Here is a 13,445-nt window from a genome sequence, read left to right on the forward strand (position 1 = left end):
CCATCTTTAGGTAGATACAAACTTGAAAATAATATTTTGTTGAGTCATCAAAATAATTATGTAGGAAACTCGAGCATGACGAGCAATGCTGCAAAAAGTTTTGCTATTCTAGCAATTGGTTTGAGTATCCTACATAATACTGTTTGACAAAAAATGACTTTTTTCGAATAAGACTAGTCACTTTTTATAGTTTTTTGTTTAATAGGAATAGTTAAATAGGAATGTGAATGCGTTTTCCAAATTGCTCCATCATGTCAAAATTTTGAAAAATTTGTAATGTAATTTGCAAAAAGGGCTATTTTTATGTATTTTGTTATTTATATTATAACTACAATGTATAATATGATCTACTAAAGAATAGAATATTATTAATATTATTATTAATTTTTTTTTGCTTTTATTGCAATTAAAATTAAATATGTTGATAAGACTTCTAGTTTTCAAAAGGTTTTTTAATGTTGGCGGTTAATAACATATTCATAGTTAAAGTAGTTAAACATAATGTCTATTACGAAAAAACTGTGAATTAAGTCATTGATGATTTACCAAATAACTTTCAACTTTCAGATATATTCATTCAAATTTAATAATTTGTTTAAAGTATATAAACATTAACATTTAACGTTATTATTTGTAAAAATGATATACCCTTAATAACATTACATATATATTAAATTAATTATAACCATGCGACAAGTCTAATGCGAAAAGTCATACATTTTACATAGCGTTCTGCAAATATATAGGTATATATAATTTGAAATTCTTATTAATCTTTTAAAAGAATGGTATTCAACCTTGTGTTTAAAAAGAGTAAATATTTAAAACTGAAATTGACTACTATTTGCATTTTTAAACGATAAATATTGTTTAGCCTAGCGTGTATAAATGCAATTTCTCTCGTGTTTGCGATTTCAAACGCTTAATTACGATTATTGTTTTATTGAAATTCATCATGCGATCAACTTTGTGTTATTTAATGTCTGGCAATGGTCGTAATGTCACTTGTCGCATTACATTTAATATCAAAAGAAACGAGCATTAATCAAGTAGTCGGTATCCCTGGCATGTAATAATTGCTAATTTAATTCGTTGAATTCATTAGCATTTTCCACTCAGTTGTCGTGCAAATAAGTCTCAAGGCGACCGTAAAGTCTTGAAAACGTTCCGAACTTATGAAATTCTGCTTCCTCACCGCGACTGATAAAGTTGTGACCTAGTTTCGGTGATAGAATTAAGATACAGTTCGTCTACTGTACATTATTTTGCTTATTGTAATACATATACCTATACTTACATACCAACATATATACTTATATACGCCGTACATTAATATATGTATCTACAAACGTATAAACACATGCATATGCACTGCTGCTCGTAAAAATTCCGGTACTCGGATTTTATCAAATGTTCCTGTAAAAAATTGTTATAAAATAAGAATTGTTACTCTTTTATATATTGTAGGATATTTGTACTAACACCAGTTGCAAAAACTATAACTTATTTTCAATTTTATATGTCAAAGTGAACTTTCGAAATTTCTTATTATATTATGTCGATGTTCTACAAAATAGAGATAACTATACTATACCATATATCAATGTTCTATGAAATGAAGACAATATATTTTAACACACACATGCACACATACAACATATACATATAAAATAATTAATATTAAAAATAATTCATGAAGCTGTTGCAATTGGTGTTAGTATATGTACAAGTATCCTAAAATATATAAAAAAATAACACAATGATTTTATAATATCCTAATTTTTTACATAAAATTTATACGGCTCTGAGCTTCCATGAGCGGTAGTGTATATAGATACATACGAGTATAATCTTGTTATATCTCACTGCGACGATATAATGTAATTGAATCAGTTATTGCAATGAAAGAATTATTGCATGTATTATTAAAGGAAAATTGCTCGGGAATAAGCAAAACCTTTTACAAATGTTACACTGAAAGAAACCATTGGTTGATTATGGTATAGCATTTTTAATTCGCTGCAACAGCCAATCTTTTTTTTCAGTGTACACGAAATGATTTTGCTGAAAGATCTTAAATTTTGCTGAATACAGATCCGAAAATAATTTTTTTGGAAACTTAAACTGGTTGCAAGAATATTAAAACTTTGGCAGCGTTGCTCATCATTTTTATATTTAATATAATTGTTTTGTATAGCTATCAATAACAAAATTATTTTCAGATCTGTATCCAGCAAATTTTAAATCTTTTAACAAAATCTTGTTGTATATCTATCGGTTCACTAAAGTTATTACTAATTAATTGTTAACTTTTTGCGTAAAACTCTATTAAATTTTAGTTGCAAATATAATGAATTTTCAAAACTAATTTTCTCTTTTTGAACATTACGATAAATTACGAAAATTTTACGAGAGACACTCAGATGCTGCAATCCGTGATATTATAAAATTCTGTTTGAGCAATGCTATAAAAATGAATTGCTTAAAAATTCGTGAGATAACAGCCGATAAGTTAACAGCCGAATCAACCTTACGTTTACGTGCCTCATAAACGGCTAATATTTAAGTTTTCCTTTACTAATTAGTAAGCACTTTCTACTCGAATCTTTAATACGGCATTTGTAGTTTGTTCAACGTTATTCGAATGAAATGTTCAGGGAAACGTTAAAAAAAATTCCGTTCTACTTTCGGCGATATTCCCGTGTTGAATTGTCTTGGAGTAGACCGGATTGGAAAAATGACCTTGATATATATAAGTAGAGGCTGTGAACCGGCTAATGCCGCGCGCTATTGTTCTTGTAATTGAATAATTAATTAGATAGCTGATACGACGTGCAATGATGTTGCAGGTAACTTGAGTTTTACCATTCATGAACACGTGCGAACTTATGTTAATACGTTGATGTCGTTTGAGAATTGTAGTATTTATAAACCATTCTCGTTTTATCGTATGTATTTTTTCTTGTGTAAAAATGATTTCGTAAAATTTATAAAGATATCCTGGACATTTCAGACACACTAAAAAAATAGATTGTTTGAATTAAATTTTTGTATCGTGATAATTCGAATTTCCCAAAATTATTTTATTTTTCTAAAAAATTTGAAAAAAACGATACAGCGATATTCAGTCGTGAAAAAAATTATACGACATTAAATTATAAAAATCAAAATTTTATCTAGAAATATTTTCTAAATTTACATCTTTAATTATCAATGTGTGTGTGTGTTTTAATAAATTTTGATTAATTGATTATCAATCTACTTTGATAGAATAATTTTTATGATTCATCTTTCGCTCTTTCTTTCTTTTTTTTCTCTTAAAATTTTTATTTATTTCTATTTATGTATGCCATCATCAGATAACGTCAATCGTAGAAATGAACGGATAAATGTATCAAATAGTCTCGACTTCATCTATCGCAGAGAGCTTCGGACATTATCTTGTTCAAGCAATCAGCTGATAGCACACATCGGTAAAATGTAAACGTGTCTTAGCTGTAATCATAGGTCAGTGTAAGTCATTTGTAAAATTTCTTCGATCACGCTCATCGTACATAATATAATATCTATAGATAAGGATTGATGCATATGCGGAGAAGAGAAAATATCTAGGATGTACAAGTAGTAAACTTTTTATTAACATTATCTATTAATAAGGTTTGGTACCTAACTATCCTTCGCGATAAAAAAAAAAAAGAATTAAACATACAATACCTAAAGAGATCCCGAAAAGGGGAAACTAAATTTCCCTCTTTTACTTTATTTAAATTATAATTTTAAATTATTATTTCTTTTAATTTGTGGAATTAAATTTTTTTATTTCCCCAGCTTATACAATAATTTCTTTATTTATAATTTTTTAAATTTAGAATTAAAGTTATTGTGAAATTATTACGAAATTATAACTTTATTTATATATATTCAGCAAATATTTAATTTGGATATGAATGGAATATATTGCAACCGTAATTATAAATGTAGTCCCCAATACGTAGAATTTATTTTATGTTCGATCACATTTCTCATTCGAAACGTGAATTCGATGCGCGAAGGAAAGAGTCCCGGTTCTCGCCGGAATTCGCTGTAGGTCCACCTGTTACTTTGTCGGAGTTTTTCGCAGAATCGCGGACAGCATATAAAGCTACGTTCACAATTACAGCGATTTGCGGTTACACACATTGCGACGCAACGCGGTCTGAATTCTGGAGTCTTCGCGAACCTACATGTCTCTACGCAATTGTCATTAATCAAGCGAGAAATTCTTTTCCCGTATAAACATGTCACGATAATTGAAATTACTTCATATATCCGCCGTTAGTGATTAATTATGATTAACGGTTTATCGTGTACCATACCGTGACTAACATCATCAATGAATGTCACGGTGGTAGAGTGATGCATTTTCCTGCAGTCCTTTTGACCTGACTTAGCTTCCGTAAGATTCGCGTGTTCAGCTCCCGCGCAGAGATTGTTCACAATCGTCGAGTTTCCTCAGCATGAATGCAACATCGTGCAAGATGATCGACAATGGCCAATTAGGGCAAGGTAGGGTCAGGGCAGCGCAAAGCAGAGCAGAGCAGGCACGTCTTTTGGACAACTGTTACGCTTTCACAATATGGCTACCAATACGGCAGCTGCTCTTCGGAAGCACCTTTTCCTCCGCGGTTGCTATCTGCACACTTTCGTCTCCTATGTGAAAAGACATCGAACTCTATAGAATACTTTAGATCGGGTTGGGCTAGGTTGAGCAAGGACTACGCGTTGCCAGCTGTCGTATTTTTCTTTCTTTATTCAGTCACTTTGCACGAAATGTAGGTGTTTCAAATTGTATTTACTTAATACTCGCGCGAACATCGAGTAACAAGTGTTTAATTAACTTACCAGCCGTCATTATTTTATCGTCGTTTAATGATTGGATTTTATTATTATACCTGTTACTGGAACATATGGATTTTGGAACATTTTCCTTTTTTTTAAATAGTGTAATTATTTAGAATAATTTTATGTTTTACAATCTTATTTTTTTCTTTAGCGTTACAAAAAATATATGTTCCTGTTACAGGTTAAGTAATATGATTTTCATACAGATTGCATTAGATTAAAAAATTGTATTGTTCCCTGAAGAACGCTACAATGGCTTCCATTTCTTCTTACAATTGATACCCTGCGATTCATACAGAGTCTACATTAATTTATTATTCACATTCCGCTCTTCCTAAAGGCTTTTTCGTGTCGACAGCGCAACGTTTCAACAGAGCAGCGTTTTCCAATCTGCAAATATTTTCTATTACGTTTCAAGGCTTCTAATCTTGACACAATGCACTCGATATACCTCCCAAGGATTCTCGAAGTAAAGTTCTTCAAGATGTAAAGTTTCAAGAGAATCTCATTCGCGTTTGCGCGTGATGATGATTTGAAACCGTGTCGGGCTGAGATAGCACGTATATATGCGCGTGTCACCGTACGCCTCGTGCTTGGCACGCAATACTAATGTCGATAAAACGTCGTGCCCTTAACACGACGAGAAACACCGAAGCATACTGTTATCGTTTCTTTCTCCGACTTTTATGACACGTCAATGATATTGTCTTTTCCGCGGTGTTGCGCATATGTGCGCGCAAACATACACGTGAACCATGTGGAACGACTTGATTTGCGATTACCTGTTTTGCCGAGCGTAAAAATTGCGACCCGACTATGGACGTGTGTATTGCGTGACAAGTGTTTCCGCCTGTGCCAGAATGTGCGAATCCCTTTTTGATTGAGGTTTTCTTCTGGTTTTTTGGCACTTGCAATTGGGGTCTTCTTTTATCGTAGATGTCAAAACAATGTCGAAATTATAAAATTGAAAACAGGGTTTCTATATTTGTAACCGACAGGAAAATTGCTAAATTATTATTTGAAAATTAATAAAACAATAAAACAGGAATTGATAGAAAGATTTTTAAAATAATATTTTAATTATATTTTTCAAGAAACTCAACTTTTTAAAAAGAAGAAAAGAATGCAAATCTTGATTTTTCTCCCCTTTCTTATATTAATTATAATTGCAATAAGATTTTCGATTACAGACATAAGCGAGTAAAGGATTAATTAACAGGGCAATTCTTAGGCTGATACAATACATTTCCAACATTGTAGCAAAATATTCGGTTAGCTATTCTCCCGACTTCTCCTTAAATATATTACCTTCCACAAAGTATCGATAACAACTGTACCCTTCTGTTTATAACGCCGTAGAAAGCGTTTCAATGTTACGCACTTCGAGGACACAGACGGCTTTCCTTATAAATTACAGGATAGCTGAGCGAAGTTGCGGTTACAAACCGAGTACGGATAGGAAGAGAGAATTTTCACAAAGTAAAGGCTATAAATCAGGCTTAATTTAGCAGGCATATGGTTTCTCTGATCCGCGTACCAAAAGCCACGAAAACCGCCGCCAGAGACTTTTCATAAGCTTGCTGATGTAATTTAGTGTCTTGCAGCGTATATTTCCTTGTTGTAAATGTCTCTTCCCATATTATATGTATAATTATACAAAATAATTGCAGAAGTATGCCGAACGGTATTTATAGAAGCGAGATTAATCGGATAATATTTTGTTGCATCCTCGCATGTGTTGCGATAGTAACGTCTTCTATTAAGACGTTAAGCTGATTTACTCTGAAAGATAAATACAAAAAGGACAAGACCTATCACATACATCTTTCTCCTTCGAGTAATTATACCGCGTAACAAAATCCGCCAACTTCTTATCTGTGCGTCGACTTCTTATCAAATTCAAGACTTAATACGCCAAGCTGCTCTGAATAATTTTATTTCATTTCTTGTTGAATTTCTTCGTGAAAGGATTGACGCGAGGACGAATACGATTAAATAATGATATATGCCTCTTGTTAAGTGTTAGCTGTTTAGAATAACGATGGATTTTGTTACAACATGTAGAACAACTTGAAGGAATATGCAATTTAACATGCCTCATAAGTTTGAATGTAATTGCCATGGATCCAAAATTGACGCTACTTTATAATTGTAATAAATGTTTGTTTCGAAATATTGAGGATGACCCGATGATCTAATGAAGATCGAAACGTCTATGATTTTATGTAACGAATTTTAAATGCTTCTTATTTATTAACACTTTAAGGAATCTTACACAGTAGAAAACATTTTGTATGTGTCAAAACCGGTTCTTGTTAAAATTTTTGTGTTGAATTTTTAACATATTCTCATGTGGTAATTTAATATAATGTGATTGGGTCATTCAAATATTTTGTATAAAATGAATATTCAACACTTTTAAACGTTACAATAATGATTTATGAGTAAATGAATAAATAATATACAAATAATGTACTATTTTAAAACGTAAATTCTAAGATAAATGAATAAAATACATGTTGATTTAATATATTATAAATGTTAATTCTACTAAAAAAATATGCTCTAGAATTTGCTTACAAATTTCAATACACTATTTTTTGTATTAATTTTTTTTATATAATATTGCATTACTTTCTAACATATTTATCTTGTGTTGGATATAACATAATTTGAGTGGACGGTTTGGGACATGTGAAATATGTTTTTAAAATACAAAAAAACACAAATTTTCGAATTGCACACTAAAAATCACTATAGATATTTTATAAGGACGAATAGGAGAATTGCATGTGAACATGAAATAAAATTATTGCAGTGTATTAAAATAATGATAACCTTCCATTTCTCATATCTTATAGTAATAGTCGGATATATGTATGTTTAATGCCGCACTATACATGTGGGCATGGAATGCACGCACGCGCCGTTTATATAAATATCATTACATATTTTCAATAATTTTGATGTAGGGGAGAGAGAAAGTGGTAGAATATTGAATACCTAAGCGAGAAGTTAACTAAAATCGACGATTTATATTCATAATATATGAATGTTAATTATTAGTAGTTTCATGTCAAATAAGGTATCTTTTAAATAAAGACTTTTATTAATTAATAAATAGTCGTAGGCTTTATTTAACTTTTCTTTATCTAACTTCAGATATATTTTCGCAGTTTTTTTACTCTCTCCTACTCGACGTAATGCAATTGAATGATATCTCGTTTCGATAATTGGCATTTAAGAAAATGTCTCGGGGATGGCCTTTAGTCGTACGCGAGCAATTTTGCAATTCGCGTTCCCGAGTTATTTCGCGACAGTGGTGGCCGCACCGGGATGCAAAATTTCTTTTCCGTTCAGCGCGCACACGAAGTAACGGGAGAAAGAAAGAGCATACGCGTGGTCGGTTCGTAGTAATACTAATTTCACTGAATCAGCGCTCGAGATAAACTACTTGCGCGAGCAATGATTTATAGTCGTTTCTAAACAAATTATGTAGATCGCGGTATTTGATTAGTGGCGAACGCGGAATGCGACTCCATGCAGGCGCTGATAAAGTAATGCCTCACCCCTTTAACATCTGAAATTTATTTGAATCAGCCTCACTTTTGTTTTGCGAAATTCCTTTACAGTTATCCTCTTCTTTCGAATTCACCTGGTGTTCTTATATAAATGATATTGCGGTCGATGTTATCTCGCGTTCATGCTGATGCCATTAGTTTCACATTCTTAACTTATCGTACATAGTTGCAGCAGTTGGAGTATTTGAGAATGGCTATTATTGTCAATTATCGTAAAATATTCTATAATTTTTAATAGCAAATATTAATGTTATTCCTTCTACATTCAGTATACACATATTTATTTCTCAGAATCTCTTAATCGAAAACTGCTGTATTTATTAAAGCAAAATTTAATGCTTTTAGGCAGCACATTAGAATTCAATTGCAAAAGATCTCTATTTAATAAAAATTTACGATTTTACGATGAGAGGAAGAATCAAAGTAATAGATTATACTTTATAAATTATGTACTTCACGAAAACATTTCAAAGTCCACTTGCCATTTTAATGAACATAGTTCTTCGTTGCGCGATAGTGGTTTAAGAGGCGAGTAGTAAAGGGAATGTCGTGTCTTTATCGTGGCTGGGGTACCCCCATTGACCCCGCCGCTTTAATAAAGCAGCGGGTTTTCGACTCGATCTGTCTGGACACGCCCAGTGATCCTTTCACGCTCCTTTTCCATCTCCCCGTCGCTCCCCGCCAGCCTATATCCCTCTTTCTCTTTATCCTTTTCATTCTCCCTCGATCTTCGGTCGGCGCGCGCGAAACAAATTTCGATCATACTTCTACTTCGTTCAGGAGAAGATACCGCCGCCACGAAGCCGCCGGGGATCTTCGGAACGCACGAAGTTCCGAAGTAATTAAACAGGTATAGTTTAGGTCGACTTCGCGAAAAAAAAAAGATTATACAGTTCGCCTTAAACTCGTCGGCCGAGAAATTTCGTGCCATGGGTAGAGAATCCCTCGCATCATTAAAACATACAATTCCAATAAAAAATATAACTCATACAAATTAACTAATACTATATTGAGTGCAAATAATTATTAAATAAACATACGTACACAATTTAATTTTTATTATTTAAAAATTATCATTAAAGATATTTTAATAATTTGATTTAATTATTTTCTTAAAATACTGTACGTTGAGCTTATCACTTCTCCATTTTCTCTTTCTTTTTTCTCTTATTTTACTTAATTTTATTTATTTTTGTTATTGTCCTACTTTTATGTTTATCTTTCTATATTTGTTATTTTATTTTTATTTTTTCTCTGCTATTATTTTTTATTTTTGTTTGTATGTTCTTAGAGAGCTTGCCTTAGAACGGTAATAAATGTTCTATTTATCTATTTTATAATTAGAGTCTATTTTAAGAACATTTTTATAAAAAAGTTTCAAGTAACACGCGAAATATTTGAGAGAGAGAACAACATATTAAAGTAAAATATTCTCAATTATCTGTCTTTTTTCTCATATTTATTTCTTCTTTACATCATCCATGTCAATAAGTAACACGCGAAATATTTGAGAGAGAACAACATATTAAAGTAAAATATTCTCATATGACAATCTTGTGTTTCGCGGGTTTTCTCCGTGTTCAAATCCATTCTTGGAATGCCAACACAAGATTGTCATATAGGAAACACCCGTGAAAGCCTCAAGAATATTATTAAAATATTCTCAATTATCTGTCTTTTTTCTCATATTTATTTCTTCTTTACATCATCCATGTCACTACGGAATTTTTCTTGTAGGAAATTTTAGCGAGTTGAATTCTTGAATCCTTTCGAATACCTGTGAACCCTTGCTGTTCTTACAAGCAATACCCAAATGCGCAAGTTTTTCCGGCGTTTCTCTGCATTTTTTCGCGATACAAATCGCCATTAAATATTTCTGTCGGCGATGCACTCAGAGCCACGATTACGTCGTTGCAATAAGTAAAAAAAAAAGGAAGAAACTGGACTCACTCTGAAGGAAAAATAGAAGGTCTGAACCGTTTGAGGAAATCGAGGACGAAATATTCCGGGCGCGCTTCGCTGAGACAAGGACCTGCAATCACTGTTTGACTCTTTGCCAATTGTTGCCGCCACACCCATGACGGCTCCTCACGGTCTAACCACCCCGACAGCTTCTTCCTTCTTTGAGACTTCGGCCTGTCATTAATAATCGCGTGCCTTAATGAGTCCTACGTTGTTACGGGAAGTTAGTTAAACATCCACAAATACGCTAGTGATGTTTTCGGGTCAAACAGCATTCTTCATCGAGCGTAATCGCTTACACACACGTCGATCTGCATCGCGAACTATCGCTTACGTGGCTTTGATCGTTTGATGGAAAGGTGAAAGAAATAATGAAGCATGCGTCTTATTCACGTGAATGATTCCGCATCTTTTCTTTGCATGGGCAGAAGTATTGTACTGGAGTAGAGGAAGACCGGGGCTGATTGGTACATTGGGCATGTCGGTACACATAATATTGCATAAGGAATAGTATTTTCGCAAAAAACATTGCGATCATCTGTAATAAGTTTGTTTTAGATTGAATTGTATTTTCAGAAATGTATTTTCAGAAATAGAAAATATTTTCAGTGATATATATATATTATATATTAAATATTATATTTATCAATCTGTGCGCTCATTATATCATTTATTTCTCTAGAATCTTTACTTTATAAGTAATAACTTACAGTTATATCGACATTTTAAAATATATTTTTTGTTTGAGCAACAATTAAAATATGTAAATGTGGCAAGCTGGGATTGGTTGTGACAGGGTATATGTTGTTACAGCTGTCTGCTTCTCCACCGTTACACACATAATCTCGACATAACCTCGGCACAACAGCGGCAATTGATATTATGATCTTATAAGATTTCATTGTTAACATCTCTTATCAAGTATGCGAATAACATAATTATATATATAATAATTATGTAGACGTTCAAGCTGGTTGCTAGAATGACCAAACTTTTTGTAGCTTTGTTCATCATGCACGAATTATCGATACAATTATTTTGATAATAATACAATTATTTTTAGATTTGTATCTATATATACCAGTATTTTTAAAAACTTCAGCAAAATCAATCTTATGTACACTGAGAAAAAAATGCTGTTGATTCAATTAAAGTCTATATTACGGGCTGTCACTAACATAAGTGATTAATTCATGTATATTTTTATTGACACAAAGGCATAAATTATTATTTCAATAATCAAGCCTTTATATCAATAAAATATAAGCATGAATTAATCACTTATGTTAGTGACAGCCCGTAATATAGACTTTAATTGAATCAACAGTATTTTTTTCTCAGTGTACGAATAAAAAGATGGAAGAGATGTTAAAACCTCAATTTTTTAGTTTTCGAGAGTTTTGATTAGAGTTTTAGCTTCTTTTTGAAGAGTACGTATAAGAGTTCTACAATGAATACAGGAATTTTACAATGATATTTTTAAAAAGTTTTAAAGATGGAACGTATACATTTTTACGTAAAATATCATCAAAATTGCGTTTATTCTTTTTCTGAACGCAAAAGAATGGAAATATACAAAGACGTCAGATTCTATAAATCCGGTTTGAGTTATGAACATTCAAATGATCTTCTTTTCTGTTTCGATAAATTGGTTTAGAAATGTAAGGAATGTTTAATAAATATTTTATAGGGAAGAGACAAAGAGTACTTTCAAGAAAATTGTTTTACCCTTCTTTTTCCTTGCGCAATCTGCACTTTCCATTGAATAATAGTCAAGATATCTAGAATTACATGGCGTAATAATAATACGTAATATTATGAAATCGTGAGATTATTGGGAACACCATTCATAATGCCGCAGTATATCGATATCTGTTCTATCGACAATGATAGCTATAATAGTCTTACAATATGAATTTCATCTGTCTTAACGATATAACATTACAATAATGCTTTGTTATCTTATCAGCGGCGCGCGCGATGCTGAATACTTGTTAAAACTTCATTCTTCTAAACTTTCGGAGATTGAATGAAGAATTCACGTGGTTGTAAAACAAAAGAAATATACACACACAAAAAGAATAATTTTGCAGATGGATCTTAAAATTGAGCTTATACTAATACAAATTTTGATGGATCAACAAAATTATTTTCAGATCTGTATCTACTTAAATTTTTAGATACTTTAGCAATATTTTTCTTTCCGTGCGTATAAACTATTATTAAATATAGACATCACATGCAGGAGTATTATGCGCGTTATTTGTTACATTTCGTGAAAAAGTACCACGTAAATTATTGTCGGTGTAAGTTATCGGTAGCGATAACAAGGTACCGGGAAAATGTAACATTAGGAAAGGTGGGTGGCACAACGGAGCGACACGTGCGTACACGTATGACGTACAACGAACAGACTTAAAGCGTCTGTTCCGTAAGAAACACACACCGTAGGGGCCTCCCAGTGCTGCACCGTTACGTAACGTTCTGGTAGGGCGTGTTCTCACTGATAAATTCCATAACGATCCGAGTATGCGATAATTACGATTCGTGATCGAAAGATCAATTGCGGGGAACGACTCGTCGATCAAGCACAAGCGATCGACGAAAAAAGAAAATGGAATCCGACAGAAAAAGTTGTGTTACCGAGTTGCATTAATTTAAGATATACTGAATCGATAATTTCATATCGACTTTTTAACGAAATCCTCGCGCGATATTTGTACACACGAGCGGATCTCGAACGAAGTACGCGATCGCATCTTGTAATTAAATTTCTGAATAGCAATATCGTAAATACTTGAAAGAATAAACGAAATTGATTGAACTTTATATTTTATTGTTACGAATTTCACTTTCTTCAAAGTTGAATAGTTTGCAGAATTGCGAATATTGTACTCATTACTAAGAGAAATGTTTAGTATGAATAACTATTTATTTTGTTGATATGTAACTTACAAAAACTTCCTTACTTTTTAATTAAAAGAATTTTGTTTTAACTAAAATTTGATTATTTTAACTAAG

The 13,445-nt window shown here is 32.2% G+C and overlaps 1 protein-coding gene across 1 annotated transcript in view; it reads left to right on the forward strand.

The window, feature by feature from the left end:
• The window catches only part of LOC108767103 (tRNA dimethylallyltransferase, mitochondrial), a 102,497-nt gene that overhangs the window by 27,403 nt on the left and 61,649 nt on the right, over positions 1 to 13,445 (forward strand). The window lies entirely within an intron of this gene.

Source organism: Trachymyrmex cornetzi, unplaced genomic scaffold (assembly GCF_001594075.2).
Source record: "Trachymyrmex cornetzi isolate Tcor2-1 unplaced genomic scaffold, Tcor1.1 scaffold647, whole genome shotgun sequence".
In the NCBI taxonomy this organism is placed as follows: domain Eukaryota; kingdom Metazoa; phylum Arthropoda; class Insecta; order Hymenoptera; family Formicidae; genus Trachymyrmex; species Trachymyrmex cornetzi.